The 16,837-nt window shown below is 43.3% G+C and overlaps 1 pseudogene; it reads right to left on the reverse strand.

The window, feature by feature from the left end:
- Positions 1-788: 788 nt before the first annotated feature.
- Positions 789-16,837, reverse strand: part of LOC136387869 (histone-lysine N-methyltransferase PRDM9-like) — a 107,104-nt pseudogene continuing 91,055 nt past the window's right edge.

The following is a 16,837-nucleotide window of genomic DNA, read 5'->3' on the forward strand; positions in this document are numbered from 1 at the left end:
GATTCTGTGCTTGACAGCATGAGTTCTCTGTGGCTCTCCTGGAGCTCTGTGGTTTCAATGACAGGGGGAATGAGGTATGTGGGCTTCATAGTTTTATGGAGTTAAGATTTCCTAGAACAGGAGGACAAGAGACCATGGAGATTGGTGTTGACATTTCCATAGCACTAAAAAAACTGTGTCTTGTCATAAAAGTGAAAAACTTGTTTAACCAGTTACTTCTGTACTAATTAGTGTTGGGAGGGTAAGGGGTCAGTAGACTTGTTCTGAAGTCCCCTCAGAGCTAGGGTATGACCTGTGTCACAGCTGTAGCTGCAAATATGCAACTTAATGCTAATGACTCACTCACCCTCCTTGCAAACTGAGGGCTTCTCCCCTGTCATCTGGTGTCCATGGAAAACTAACTTCCGTGTAAAGCCTAACTCACACTCCCTGTAAACATAGGGCTTCTCCCCTGAGTGTGTTGTCTGGAGTGTGAGTTGACTTCAATAAAAAGCCTTGCTCACACTCCCTGCAAACATAGGGCTTCTCCCATGAGTGTGTCCTCTGGTCTATGAGGAGAGTTGGGCAGTGAAAATCCTCATTCACACTCCTTGAAAACAGAGCTTCTCCCCAGAGAGTGTCCTTTTGTGTCTGAGGAGAGTTGACTTCTTCTTTCTTTTTTACAGGGACAGAGAGTCAGATAGAGGGATAGATAGAGACAGACAGGAACAAAGAGAGATGAGAAGCATCAATCATCAGTTTTTTATTGCAACACCTTAGTTGTTCATTGATTGCTTTCTCATATGTGCCTTGACTGCGGGCCTTCAGCAGACCAAGTAACCACTTACTTGAGCCAGCAACATTCGGTCCAAGCTGGTGAGCTTTTTGCTCAATCCAGATGAGCCCTCATCCCAGTCCAACACTCTATCCACTGCACCACTGCCTGGTCAGGTGAGAGGTGACTTCTGTGTGAAGCCTCGCTCACACTCCTTGCAAACATAAGGCTTCTCCCCTGAGTGTGTTTTTTGGTGTCTGAGGAGATGTGACTTCTGTGAAAAGCCTTGCTTACACTCCCTGCAAACATAGGACTTCTCCCCTGAGTGTGTCCTTTGATGTTTGAGGAGAGTTGACTTCTGTATGAAGCCTCGCTCACACTCCCTGCAAACATAGGGCTTTTCCCCTGAGTGTGTCCTCTGGTGTATAAGGAGATATGACTTCCGTGTGAAGCCTCGCTCACACTCCCTGCAAACATAAGGCTTCTCCTCTGAGTGTGTTTTTTGGTGTCTGAGGAGATTTGACTTCTGGGAAAAGCCTTGCTCACACTTCCTGCAAACATAGGGCTTCTCCCCCGAGTGTGTCCTCTGATGTGTGAGGAGATTTGACTTTTGTGTGAAGCCTCGCTCACACTCCCTGCAAACATAAGGCTTCTCCCCTGAGTGTGCCCTTTGGTGTCTGAGGAGATGTGACTTAATTGAAAAGCCTCGCTTACACTCTCTGCAAACATAGGGCTTCTCCCCAGAGTGTGTCCTTTGATGTTTGAGGAGAGTTGACTTCTGTGCGAAGCCTCGCTCACACTCCCTGCAAACATAAGGCTTCTCCCCCGAGTGTGTCCTCTGATGTGTGAGGAGAGTTGACTTCTGCGTGAAGCCTCGCTCACATTCCCTGCAAACATAGGGCTTCTCCCCTGAGTGTGTCCTCTGGTGTCTAAGGAGACATGACTTCTGTGTGAAGCCTCGCTTACATTCCCTGCAAACATAGGGCTTCTCCCCTGAGTGTGTCCTCTGGTGTATAAGGAGACATGACTTCTGTGTGAAGCCTCGCTTACACTCTCTGCAAACATAGGGCTTCTCCCCAGAGTGTGTACTTTGGTGTCTGAAAAGATATGACTTCACTGAAAAGCCTCGCTTACACTCTCTGCAAACATAGGGCTTCTCCCCCAAGTGTGTCCTCTGATGTGTGAGGAGAGTTGACTTCTGTGTGAAGCCTCGCTCACACTCCCTGCAAACATAGGGCTTCTCTCCTGAGTGTGTCCTCTGGTGTCTGAGGAGAGTTGACTTCAGTGAAAAGCCTCGCTTACACTCCCTGCAAACATAGGGCTTCTCCCCTGAGTGTGTCCTCTGCTGTCTGAGGAGATGTGACCCATCATCAAAGCCTTGCCACACTCTCTATACTTGACAGGTACAATTCTCGAAATTCCTACTCTCATAGACAGTTTTTCTGTGTCCACTGAATTCACTTTCTGGCCTCTGCTGGGTGCTTCCTGCAGCATTCTCTCTTGCTCACTAGAGCTTCCCAAGTGTCCTTTGGAGTTTTAAAAAAGGCCCTTGAAATCCTCCTTGGACTGGTCCTTTTAAGCAAATGTTTGGACTTTCCTTTGTCCTTTTGACCTTCAGCTTTGTCATCCCAGCTGTGTGTATCAGTATGGTGCTGCTGCTGATTTGGATCCTCTGGGCAGGGATCCTCTGATTGGAGGTGTTTTCTTGCAGATGTTCCTGGGAGAATTTGAGAGGGGTGATTGCATCCCACATGTTGACTGAGGAATTTCTGACTGGAGAATGCCAAAGAGCAGGAGGGACATGGGTGTATCTTTGGCTGTGGTTCTGCTGAAAGAGAAAATTTTGGTCAGGACAGATGTTGACAAGGCTGCCTGAGTCATATGTTTTGTCTGCTATTAAGACCTGTCCCATCAGTCATTCTTATGGGGTTGACAGTGTAATCTCTGTCTCTCACAAAGTGTTTCTTTACAGTCTGTTTTCTCTTTTCATTTTTATGTACTGTATCTTCTTTAGAAATCCAGAAAGCCCATATCAAGGGTCCTTTGTACGCATTACCAGATGAGGGACTTTCAAGTAGCATCAGAGGCTGTTTCACCCCTTGTATGGGTGGAACAATGCTGACCTATCCTATATACATGTAGCTTTTAAAGCAGTTATTTAGAAAGACCACTGGCCCCAACTAGAAATTGCTTTCCTCATAGTTTTCCACAGATGATAAACTGAAAATATGCCTTCCTCAAACCTCACATCAAATATTCATACTTGATTTTATTCAGTGTCAGCCCATTTCATATACAATGTGAAGTCCTGTTTCAAAATATTTCCTCAATCATATTTTTAAAAAATTGATTGATTTTTAGAGAGGCAAAGAGAGGAGGAGGAGGATGGAGAGGAAGAATAGGAAGAGGAGGAGAAGAGAAAAGAAGAAGAAGAAGAAGAAGAAGAAGAAGAAGAAGAAGAAGAAGAAGAAGAAGAAGAAGAAAGAAGAAGAAGAAGAGAAGAGAGAGAGAGAGGGAGAGAGAGTAAGAGAGAGGCATTTATTCATTTTTCTACCTAGGCATGCAGTCACTGGTCTTTTCTTGTATGTGCCCTGACCCGGGCTCAACCTTGGTATTACAGGTTGGTGCTTAAGTGACTGAGCTAACCAGCCAGATCCCCTACCATACTTCTTACATACTTGACTCCTACTCCTATCCATTTTCAGCTAATCCATAATCTCTCACTTGGAGATGAAGTAATCTCTGAGAGGATTTCTCACTGAAGTGTATTTTTCAAAAATTAACAAAGAAAATCTTAGAGAATAAGCCACCCTGTGGTCTAGAACAGCACCACCATCCCACCTCACTCAGGAAGGTCCCATGCATCTCAGCGTGGATCACACCACTGCATTTCCAGGCTGCTGCACATCTCTCCGGCCTCTGCTCTTACCCTGTATGCTAGAGAGTGGTGGCCCTTAGAAAACAGGCTCTGGCCAGTTTTTCCAGTGAATAGAGTGTTGGCCTGGTATGTGGATGTCCCGGGTTTGATCCCCAGTCAGGACACACATGGAAATTGATGATCTGCTTATCTTTCCCTTCCTCTCCCTCTGCTCTCTCTCTTCCCCTCCCACAGCCAGTGGCTCAGTTGGTTCGATCATCAGCTTGATAGCTCAGTTGGTTCAAGTGTTGACCTCAGGTGTTGTGGATAGCTCAGCTAGTCTGAGCATGGACCTCAGACTGGGGTTGCTGGGTGGGTCCTGGTTGGGCACATGAAGGAATCTGTCTCTCCCTTCTCCTCTCACTTAAAAAAATTAAATCAAAAATAAAAAATATAAATATTTTTTCTAAGAATCAAAGGCATATGAAATGAATCCTTAATTTCTGAAGCATCTGATTCAAAATCTTACTGACTTTACAGTGTACCATGAAAATATCTAAGGTGAGTTATCTCTTCATTTTCATTTTGAAGAATGGTTGTGCCCACCTCTAGCTGCTGAGAGCTCTCTCTTCCACTTGCTGCCGCACTTGATGCCCAGATTCTGGCCAAACTCATCACCATACCAGACTAACAGCTCACAGTCTGGCCTGATGACCCGGCAGGTTCGATAGAAAATCTGCCTGCGATACTGAAAGGCCACCAGGTTCTGCTCTTCATCATCCGGGCACAGTTCACATACCTGGGATTGAGGCAGGTGAAAGAAAAGAAACCCAAAGGTGATGAGCTCCTACTGCCTCTCAGATCCATGTCCAGCTCTGCACCTGACACTCGGGCTCTGATGTCACCCACTCCCACAGTGCTCCTGGAGAACCTTTTGTTCAATGTCTCAGCCTGTCACAATGTCAAATGACTTCCTATCTCCAGGTCCTACTTACAATGCTCATCCTGCCTAATATCATTTCCAAAGCCAATTCCAGATGGAATCTCCACCCTGATTAGCCATAAAACCCACTGACCTCTAGCTTTTTCAAACTAACTCAGGTTCTGTTTTATATCACAGAACTTGCTACTTGATGTTGGACTCTATTTAGATTAGTTCACATCATTCAATATTCAGCCCAAGTCCATTTTTTTCTTTTTAATTTTTTTTTACATGGACAGAGAGAGAGAGAGAGAGAGAGAGTCAAAGAGAGGGATAGATAGGAACAAACAGACAGGAACGAAGAAAGATGAGAAGCATCAATCATCAGTTTTTCATTGCGACACCTTAGTTGTTCATTGATTGCATTCTCATATGTGCCTTGACTGCAGGCCTTCAACATACTGAGTAACCCCTTGCTTGAGCCAGCGACCTTGGGTCCAAACTGGTGAGCTTTTTGCTCAAGCCAGATGAGCCCGCACTCAAGCTGGCTACCTTGGGGTCTCCAACCTGGGTCTGCGGCATCCCAGTCTGATGCTCTATCCACTGTGCAACTGCCTGGTCAGGCGAAGTACATCTTTTCTTGAGAGGCCTTTCTCTATTCTCACATTTTATTTAGGTAGCATTTCATGCCTCACCCAGGTTTCCATAAAAACCAGGAGGTCTCCTCCTGCCCACTGAATTGAGAAGGAGGAAGGCAGACAGATTTTCACATGCACCTGACCGGGATCCATCTGGCATGCCCATCAAGGGGCGATGCTCAGCCCATCTGGGATGTTGCTTCATTCTAGCACCTGAGTCAGAGGCCATGAAGTCGTCCTCAGTGCCAGGGACAACTCTGCTCCAGTGGAGCCTTGGCTGTGGGAGGGGAAGAGAGAGATAGAGATAAAGGAGAGGGGGAAGGGCAGAGAAGCAGATGAGTGCTTTTCAGTGCCCTGGGTGGGAATTAAACCCTGGACTTCCATGGCCGGGACAGTGCTCTACCGCTGAGCCAACCGACCAGGACTTGGAGGTCTCTTTGTCTTAGCAAATTCATAAAGAACAATAATAGCTTATTCACATTCTGTAGCCTCTGATAAAAGAGCCCCTCAGGGAAGTGGCCAATGATCATTGCTCTGTGGGGTTCAGAACTCATTTCTAGTTAGAAGTGAGGCTGGGATAATTTGCTGCCCTCACAGTTCTAGGCTATCCATGGTTTAGGTAACCTAACACTCTGCACTTCTCAAAAAATAGGAAAATTATAGTTAAACATTTCTAAAATGTATTGTTTCACCATGTCTGCAATTAGTTCTTCATAAGAGGATGGGTTATATCAGAGGTCCCCAAACTTTTTACACAAGGGGCCAGTTCACTGTCCCTCAGTTATATAATCTGTTTAAGTAATGAATACCTTCCTCTAACATGGAATATATATTATAGTTAGGGCTTGCTTAAATAATGTTCATTAGATCAATTAAAGTGTAATTCAGGCCCTCAAAATTGTTTTCAGTGCCTAAATTTTGTCTAGGATAGAGATTTATATTTTGAGGACATAGCTATATTTTATCTTCTTATTTCCTCTATATACTTCTTGCTTTAAAAGAGCACTGAATGGAGAAAAAAGAAGAACAGAGGATTGAGGGAGACCACTGAGGGAGGCATGATGAGAAAGAAAGCTGTATGGGCCTGAGAGGGATGAGTGTTTTCGTGACTCCCAGAAACTTCTTGGCCTTACCTCATCCAGTTGGCCCAGGATTCATCCTTCCCATCCACATACTCATAGCAGTTTTTCCCTTTGGTGATCTGCGATTTAGGAAGAAAAAATAAAGGCTTTTTTTTTTTCCCCCGAAGCTGGAAACGGGGAGAGATAGTCAGACAGACTCCCACATGCGCCCGACCGGGATCCACCCAGCACGCCCACCAGGGGCGATGCTCTGCCCACCAGGGGGCGATGCTCTGCCCCTCCAGGGCGTCACTCTGCTGCAACCAGAGCCACTCTAGCGCCTGGGGCAGAGGCCAAGGAGCCATCCCCAGCGCCCGGGCCATCCTTGCTCCAATGGAGCCCTGGCTGCGGGAGGGGAAGAGAGAGACAGAGAGGAATGAGGTGGGGTGAAGCAAATGGGTGCTTCTCCCATGTGCCCTGGCCAGGAATCGAACCCGGGTCCCCTGCACACCAGGCCGATGCTCTACTGCTGAGCCAACCGGCCAGGGCCAAAATAAAGGCTTTTTTAGGATGATGAGTTAATAAAATTATTTTACTCTACTGTCAACAAAGCTCTTTCAGCTTGCATGCATTGCCACTAGTGACCACATGATATTTTTCTTACTCATCACATCTGTGTTGACCTGTCAACTCAAGGCTGGGAGGAGGCATTCTTTTGTGTCTGTACCACTTTGTTCCCACTTAACTTGTGATCCTCAACAGGAGCTCCATGGTCTGCAAAGTCCACTCCGTACCCAGAGCTAACCAGATTGTCTCCATCCATGTCCTAGTATGTAGAATGGCAGGTCCCACCAAGCCATGGGAGGGATGTGGGAATCCACAAGACAGGGGAAGAGGTAAATACTTCTCACCTGCCAGGAGTATCCATTGTTGACTGCCTCTTCATCTTCTGTGATCTGGCCCTCATAAGGTCCAAAGTGCAGACCCACTGGCAGAGCAGATGCCTCGTTCCACACTCCAAGCCCAGCCTCAGGGATGCCCGATGGTCTGATTCTTAACCCAGGGGGCAGAGTGAGGGCTGCGTGGTTTGGATGCCCCTCATCCACTGCACTGTATTTTACAAATGTAGGGGGCCCATGCACATCACAACTGTCAATGAAGAAGTTCTGACACTTCTCACAATCTGGGGATGAGAGCAACAGAGATTAGGGAAGGTGTAGTGCATGTTCCTGGACATATAGAGCTTCAGAGAGAGCACAGGCACTCACATCATTGAGCCTCACTTCTGTAATGTGGGTCCATGGGGAAGCTGAATGCTGTAAGGGCCAAATGATTAGATGACATTATTGTATGAAGAGTTAGCATGCTTTGTAGGGTCACTTACAGAGGTAGTCATTGTCCTGGGGCTCGCTGATCTCTTGGTACATGTGGCTATTTCTTTCTTGTAAGCTATACATCTTTACTTCAGTCTCCTTTCTCTTGAGTTCTAAGTTGGAGAAGAGTGAGTTTGGTGGAGTCTGGAGTGTTAGTCCCTATTTTGTCAGAAAACACACAAACTCCTGCCATCAAATTATCACCTGTCCTTCTATACACTCTGGTATTTTCCTTTGTCAACTATTGGCTCAGAGAGCCCCTATAATAGTAAGCCTCTACACTGACTACAGATGGTCAATTCAATTTTATTTTCTAGATCTTCTCATTTTGAGTTGTAACTTCTCAAATTTTAGTTATTCATAAGATATTTATTAAGGGCACAGTATATGTAAGGTATTTAGGAAAGGCCCGGGATACAACACCAACAGCATATGGTTGCTATTATCATAGATGTATTTATTGGACAACGTGTATGTGTCAGTTATTTTACATTGAATTTAAGCCCTAGCCAGTTGCTCAGTGGATACAGCTTTGGCCAGTGTATGTCCAGGGTTTGATTCCCATTGGGGTATATAAGAGAAGCAACCATCTCCTTCTCCACCCCTCCCTCTCCCCCTTCTCTCCTTCTTCCTTTCCTGCAGCCAGTGGCTCAATTGGTTTGAGCATTAGCCCTGGGCACTGAGGATGGCTCAGTTAGCTAGAGCACATCATCCTAAGGTGCTAAAAACCAGCTCAGTACTTGAGAATTGGGGTTGCCAGGTAGATCTTGGTAAGAGTGCATATGTGAGTCACCTCACTATCTCTCCTCATCTTACCTAAAAAATAAAGAAATACATACACAGATAAATTGAGTACTATCAAAGAATATATGCATGTATCTTCACCTTACACATTAGCATTCAAAAGCTCAGATAATTTGTAAGATTTGCCCAAAAGTCCAGTGCTAAATTCACTCTCAGCTTAGTAGAGCTTAAATCCAGGCCTATCCAAAGTCCACCCCATACACCTAGGCCATACTTATTAGCCTTTTTAGAGGACTCAGAGGAACTGGAATCTACAAATGATTTTTTCTTAACCAATTTTCATCTAGAGTGCTTTCTAGAGGGTCTTGCTTCTCCAGGATGGAGTGTGATGCTGAAGACTCAAGTTTTGAAACTCTGAGGCTGCCAGCTTCAGTGGGGGCTACTCAGGCTTTAGTGCAGCCAGCCTCACCAGCTTGAGCACAGGGTCGCTGGCTTGAGTGTGGGATCATAGTCATGACCCCATGGTTGCTGGCTCAAGTCCAAGGTATCAGGCTTGAGCAAGGGGTTATTCACTGTGCTGTAGCCGCCCAGTCAGGGCAAATATGAGAAAGCAATTGATGAACAACTAAGAAGCTGCAATGAAGAATTGATAGTTTACATCTCTCTCCCTTTTAGCCAGTCTGTCCCAGCCTGTCCCTCCCTCCCTATCTCTCAGTAAAATAAAAAAGAAAAAAAGTTGGCCATTTATGTCAAAAATATAATAAAGGTCACTTAACTGGACAGAAAGTCTATTTCTTTAATATAACACTTTCTCTTTTCTGTCTTTGTTGTGGACCATAAATTGCAAAAAGCCATTGTAGATTCGAGGCTTAGCAAAAGGCTACGTTCTCCCCCCCTCCATCTCCATATTTGGCTATGATGCTGAGTATTTGCACCCATTCTACTTGCTTCCTTGGGTTGCTGGAAGCAATATACATGCCCTTCCTCTGACTTTTTGTGTGTTTCAGATGTTGGTAGATTTCACTAATGTATCCTGTTTTTGCCTTGGGAGAGTTCCTGTCTTAGCCTTGGATGTGCAACTTTGTATCAAGGTCCTTGATTTGCATATGGCTATATAATAAAGCGAACTGGGGCTATGGGGAACTTGGATACTGCCAGGCATGTTGAAGAGTCCTCCTAGTCTTATCGTTTTTGTTTTGATAAGTGTGTTTCCTTAATTCCGCACTGTTATTAGGAGCCGCGCTGGTCCATGGCAAGTGGCGCCCGAACAGAAGACTTGAGTATGAGTACAAAGAAATTAAAACTGAAGGAAGGTGATGGAACTCCCCAAAGTGAAGTGTGCATAGTGAGTAAAGAAAGTTTTTGGGGAAAGTGTAGTCAGGAGTACAAGATTATGGGACAGATAGGGTCAAAAGTAAGGGACCTTTATGTAGAAATGTTTTCGTATGAAGACAAATTGTTGTCTGAAGAGTATCAGGGTGAGGTAGAAACAGAGGGGTGTGAATACAAGGATAACTTGGAGTCTGAGGATGACAGGGGGGATAAAAAATCCATGGTTATGGATGCCTTAGCCGCGGGGCTTTCGCTGCCCTCAACTCCTTCCTACATTCAACCCTCTGCTCCTCTATTCCCTTATTGGGCTGATTCCAAAGTCTATAGCTCAAAATCTGGGAAATCCCCTCTCCAACAATCTATAGACCAGGCTCAAAATGTAGGGGAAACCACAAATGATGGCTTTACCCATTTTCCTGTTGTAGAAAATCAGGATGGTACAGTGTAAGAACATGAACCTGTACCTTTTAGAACTCTGAAAGAGCTTAAACTGTCTTGTGTTCAGTATGGGCCTACTGCCCCTTTTTCACTTGGTTTATTAGATAATATTAGGGCAAAGGCTCTTCCCCAAATGGCTGGAAGGTGATTGCTTGTGCTTTTCTCTCTGGGGGTAATTATTTGCTATGGAAGTTGGACTTTCTTGAGAATGGAAAGGAGACTCAGGTATTAGGAAGATTGCAGCTTTTCCTGTCATGGTCTGATTTTCTTTAATGTTTTGACTGTGGTCTTCTGAATTATTATTTTGTTTCTTTCTTGTTCTTTGCCTGGAGGTTGAGGCAGGGGACCTGTGTTGGATCTGACTATAGAAAATATCTCAGCAGCTGCCGAGAGCAAATTTTCTCAGGGAGATTTTGTTTAGTCACATCCTTCAGTCCCTCTGTCTGAAAATGCCCTGACTAATATTTGGCAGGCATCTTTCTAATCTGGATGTGCTCTGACATCCTGGATTTCTCTCTGGTTTGTCTGGTTTGTCTAATTCTTGTCTCTGTTTAGTCTTTGTTTAATGTTGTCTAAAATGTGTCTGTTTTTAAGGCATGAATTAAGGTTTTTTTGCATGCAAAAATTGAAAATGCTGGCTCCAATATTTAGAAAAAATAAAATGTTTTTAGAACTTGTAAGGAGCGCTCATTTAAATTTAAATAGAATAGAATGTAGATCCTTAAGACTTACTCATTTGGTTAGTGCATTGTGAGGTATGTTCAGAGTTAGGAGCCAAATAGCAATTTAAATATTAGGATTAGTCAAAGTTACATGTTATACTTGTGTTTTTTGTATGTAAATTATCTTGTTATGTGTAAGGTTATACTCAGTTAGGCAAAACAAAGAAATTGAGCAAAATTAAGCAGGGCCCTAATAAGTCATTTCAGGAATTTGTCTCACGGCTAATTTAGGCAGTTAGAAGAATAGTATAAGGATGCTAATTCTGATTCTCAGGCCACGTCCTGCACAAGGGCCCCAAGAAAATCGGTGATTTGGCTCCTCTGATTTTTCCAATTGATTAAAAAAAAATAGGTCAGGAATGCCCTGAAATGGAACTAACAATACAAGGGTGTAAATTTAAAGGACTTTTAGATACTAGAGCTGATGTATCCGTTATTGCTAAGCCACATTGGCCTCCTTCCTGACCCACTCGTGCAGCAGCCACAGAATTACAAGGTATAGGGCCTATGTGCTCCCTGGATGGCCAGTTAATTTGTGGGGTAGAGATGTTTTGAAAAATATGGGAGCATTACTTGTCAGTCCTAATAATTTAATCAGCACTCAAATGCTTGATCAGGAATTTTTGCCCACTAAGGGACTAGGGAAATAACAGCAGGGAATTCTCACCCCCATAGAAGTGGCACCCAATACCAGAAGGTGTGGATTAGGATATCAAAATTTAGCATAGGGGCCTTGGTAGCTCCTGCTACCCCAGTTAGGCATTGTGCAGACCCAATTACTTGGAAATCAGATAATCCTGTATGGGTAAACCAATGGCCCCTTTCTCAGGAGAAATTTAGGAAAGCTGCTCAATTGGTACAAGAGCAGTTACAGCTTGGGCACATTGAACCTTCTAATAATCCATGGAATATGCCTGTATTTGTCATTAAAAATAAATCAGGAAACTGGAGGCTATTACAAGATTGGAGAGCAATAAATAAGACTGGAAATTATGGGTCCTCTCCAGCTAGACTCCCTTCTCCTGCTACCATTTCATGGAATTTTCACCTTGTAATTATTGACTTGAAGGATTGCTTTTTTCCTATTCCTTTAAACCTGCATGATTGCAAGTGTTTTGCATTCAGTGTTCCTTCATTTAATTTCTAGGCTCCAATGGAGCAATACCAGTGGAGAGTTTTCCTCAAGGTATGGCTAACAGTCCTACTTTGTGCCAAAAATACGTTTCTCAAGCTATTTCTCCAGTTCAAAGGCAGCACCCTAAGGCATACATAATTCATTATATGGATAATATTCTTATCGCTCATCCAGATAAAGACACTGTGTTAATCATTTTGCAACAACTAGAATATTCTTTGAAAGAATCAGGACTTTATATAGCTCCTAAAAAAGTACAGCAATCTTTACCTTTTTCTTATTTAGGACAAATTGTTGAGGGACAACAAATTCGTCCACAGAAAATAGAAATCAGGACAGATCATTTGCAAACTTTAAATAATTTCCAGAAACTGTTAGGAGACATTAACTGGCTTAGACCTTCCTTGAAATTAACTACTGGGGAACTGAAACCACTTTTTGATATTCTTAGAGGCTCCGCTAAACCAGCTTCTGCTCAGCTACTTACAGCTGTGGGACAGCAAGCTTTAAAGCTTGTAGAAAAAGCCTTGCAACAAGCACAACTAAAATGCATAAATTCCGAAGAATCAATTGCCTTACTAATTTGTCCCTCAAGTTACACTCCAATGGGACTATTGTGGCAAGCTTCAGGTCCTACTGAATAGATTCATTTGGCTGTTACTTCTAAAAAAGTTTTATCTTCGTATCTGGATCTTGTCACCTCCTTGATTATCAAGTTGTGTAGGCGACTCTTACAGCTTATAGGTTTTGAGCCTCAAATTTTTGTTGTTCCTTTTTCAAAGGATCAACAACAATGGCTCTGGGAAACTTTCACTAAATGGCAAATTGCTTTTACAAATTTTAGAGGCCAAATTGATTCTCACTACCCAACTAATAAAATAGTTCAATTTTCATTAATTACTACATTTGTATTTCCTAAAACAATTGTTAATGAGCCCATTCCTGAAGCACCTACAGTCTTTACTGATGGGTCTAGCTCAGGAATAGCAGGCTTAAAATCGATTGACAAATTTATACTAAAATAATTTGCCTTGAAATCAGCTCAAAGACTAGAATTACATGCCATTATCATGGCTTTTCAACATTTGCCATATTCCTCCTTTAATCTGTATACAGACAGCAAATATTTACTTATGGTTGTTTCCACTATAGAGACTGCTGTCTTAGGGACAACTGCTGATGAACTATTTCAGCAGTTTCTCCTTCTTCAAAGACTTGTATGTCAACATAGAGCTCCATGTTTTATAGGACATATTTGAGCTCACTCCATGCTCCCTGGAGCTTTAGCACAAGGGAATGCCCTTGTTGATCAAGCTACCCAAAAGAAAATTATTTGGAGCAATCATGACAGATCAAGCAATTCAGTCTCATACTATTCATCACCAGAACGCTGCAGCCCTACGTAAACAGTTTCAGCTTTCTCGGAAAGCAGCACAGACAGATTGGTAAATCCTGTCCAAGGTGTCCAATACTACAATCTGTCCCTTCATTTGAAGTTAACCCTCAAGGTCTCCCACCAGGACAACTTTGGCAAATGGATGTTACTCATAAACCTTCATTTGGCAAACAGTCCATTGTCCATGTTACAGTGGATACTTATTATGGATTTATGGTAGCCTCTGCTAGGACAGGAGAGGCTGCTAAGCATGTTATATAGCTCATTGTATGCATTTTCTATTATTGGACTTCTTGATGTGATTAAAACTCACAATGTTCCTGCATATGTAGCAAAAGCATTTACTGTATTTTGTCAAACCTTTCGAATTACGGGTATTTCTTACTATCTTTAAAGTCAAGATATTATTAAAGTGTTCCCAGCAAATATTTAAGGTCAATTTTAAAAATATAAAAGGGGAAGTCATATCCTGGAATTCCTGCAAATCCACCTTATCTTTTAAAAAATTTTTCTTTTGAATACTGATGAACAGGAGATGCCAAATTCTTTTCTCCTGCAAACTTCTACCCTCTTTTATTTGATCCATCTAATAACACTGTTTTGTCTTATTTCAAATGGCTCCAGATATATGGAAAAGGTTTATATAGGCAGATGGGGATCCTCAAACCCCTCAATGAGATCTTCTGAGCATGTCTTTTAAGGTACCAAGAGGCAGAAAAAGCCCAAAAGAGATCAGATGAAATACTAGCTCTTGGGATACACCCTCAAAAGGCTCCAATTCCCAGTGGGGTCTAATAGGACTCCATCAGGGCCCTGCTTCAATAGTGGAAAGGATGGTCATTTAAGCCAAAACTTACCATGTGTGCTGTGGATGGTTTTTCCAGTCTACTTGGGTCACAAAATGGTTTTTCCAGTCTACCTTCCTCACAAAAATGCCTTTGCTGTGAGGAAGAAGGGACACTGGAAGGTAGGCTTCCCCCTCGCTCCTCTAAGGGAGGGTTCAGTCTCTTCCAGCCCTGTTCCAGCCACCGGTGACCTAACCTTGCCCAGAATGCTGGAATTTGCCACTGAAGGCTGAAGGTGCCCAGTGCCGTTGGCCCCATCTACGACACTGTGGATGAGCCTAGGGTATTTCTTCCAAGTAGCAGGTAAACTGATCTCAATTACACAAGGGCCACTTAACTATGTCTTGCCTGAATATTCAGGTTTTTTATTCTTCCCTCGAAGATCTCTGTTGTGGGTGTTGATAGTCCTATTTTCTGCTGCTTTGTTTAATATATAGCAAGGGTCCCCAAACTTTTTTCACAGGGGGCCAGTTCACTGTTCCTCAGACAGTTGGAGGGCCAGACTATAAAAAAACTATGAACAAATCCCTATGCACACTGCACATATCTTATTTTAAAGTAAAAAAACAAAACGGGAACAAATACAATATTTAAAATAAAGAACAAGTAAATTTAAATCAACAAACTGACTAGTATTTCAATGGGAACTATGGGCCTGCTTTTGGCTAATGAGGTGGTCAATGTCGGTTCCATATTTGTCACTGCTAGCCATAACAACTGATATGACATGCTTCCGGAGCTGTGACACGTACGTCCCGTGTCACCAGAAGTAGTACTGTACATGAGCGATGCCGCGCTTTGCGGTGCCGCCATATACAGTACTCTCACTGACCACCAATGAAAGAGGTGCCCCTTCTGGAAGTGCGGTGGGGGCCGGATAAATGGACTCAGGGGGCCGCATGTGGCCCGCAGGCCGTAGTTTGGGGACCCCTGATATATAGTGTTTCCTTTATTCCTCCTGCCTCAATGCCCCACCCATATTTTAGGCTGGGACCTACTCCTAATTTAGAGCTCCTTTTTTCCTTTTTTGCCAACATACAAATTTACCTCTGCCACCCAGCTTGGTGTATCCCAAGGTTCTCCTCACCACCCCACGGCTGTAAAGCTCCAGTATAAGGCCCCTTGGGTTCATCTTTCCAGTTTAAAGAAAATGGAAGCTCTGTCTTCATGTGTGCTGTGGATGGTTTTTCCAGTCTACCTGGGTCATCACCAGCTAGAAGCAGCGGTTATTGGGACTTTGATGCTAGCTGCAGAGTGTAGAAGTGTGACAGCAATTCCAGTGCCATGTGGACTTCTGGATGTGTTTCCTGGACTCCTGCTCCTGTGACAGCTTTTGATAGACTGAACTGGGGTTGGGTTGCATTTGCGGAAATTTGGAATGGTGTTGGTGCCAACTTGGACTTGGTGAACATGTTAAGGACACTGCTCTTTTATGGATTCTTGTTGTATTGGCCAAGAGTTTGCTTAAAGGCTTTAATCACTGTAATGTTTTAGAATATTTGGGTATCTTGTTAGTATTGGCTATACTAATTTTGTGTTTGTTCTGTATTTTTTCAGTCTGCCTCCAAATTATAATCTGGAAAACTAGGAAATCAGATGAGTGCAAATCTCAGCACACAAATTAAAAATAAAAAAGAAAAGGGGGATATGTTGTGGACTGTAAATGGCAAAAAGTCATTGTAGATTTGAGGCTTAGCACAGGGCTGAGTTCTCCCCCCTCCATCTCCATATTAGGCTGTGATGCTGAGTATTTGCACCCACTCTACTTGCTTCCTTGGGTTGCTGGAAGCAATATACATGCCCTTCCTCTGACTTTTTGTTTGTTTCAGATGTTGGTAGATTTCATTAATGTATCCTGTTTTTGCCTTGGGAGAATTCCTGTGTTAGCCTTCGATGTGCAACTTTGTATCAAGGTCCTTGATTTGCACATGGCTATATAATAAAGCAAACTGGGGCTATGGGGCACTCAGATACTGCCAGGCATGTTGAAGAGTCCTCCTAGTCCCATTGTTTTTGTTTTGATAAGTGTGTTTCCTTAATTCCGCACCATTATTAGGAGCCACTCTGGTTCATGGCATGTCTTTTAAAAAAATTTTTTTAAATTTGACTGACTTGCAGTGGCACAGTAGATAAAGCAGTGACCTGGACACTGAGGTCACCAGTTCGTAACCCCAGGCTTGCCTTGTCAAGGTACATCCAAAAAGCAACTATTACAAGTTGATGCTTCCTACTCTTGTCTGCCTCCACCTTCTCTAATTTATTGATTTTAGAGAGATAGGAGGGAAGAGAGTGAGAGAGAAACACTGATTTGCTGTTCCACTTATTTATGCATTTAGTGTTTGATTATACTTTCTTTATTCATTTTTTTTTTTTTTTTTTTTTTTTAGCTAGAGACAGACAGGAAGGGAGAGGGATGAGAAGCATCAACTTACAGCTGCAGCACCTTGTTTGTTCATTGATTGCTTTCACATAGGTGCCTTGACCAGGGGAATCTAGCTCAGTCAGTAACCTCTTGCTCAAACCAGCAACCTTGGGCTCATGCCAGCAACCTTGTGCTTCAAGCCAGTGACTATGGGGTCACGTCTACAATTTCATGCTCAAGCCAGCGACCCCACACTCA

Source organism: Saccopteryx leptura, chromosome 1 (assembly GCF_036850995.1).
Source record: "Saccopteryx leptura isolate mSacLep1 chromosome 1, mSacLep1_pri_phased_curated, whole genome shotgun sequence".
NCBI lineage: Eukaryota > Metazoa > Chordata > Mammalia > Chiroptera > Emballonuridae > Saccopteryx > Saccopteryx leptura.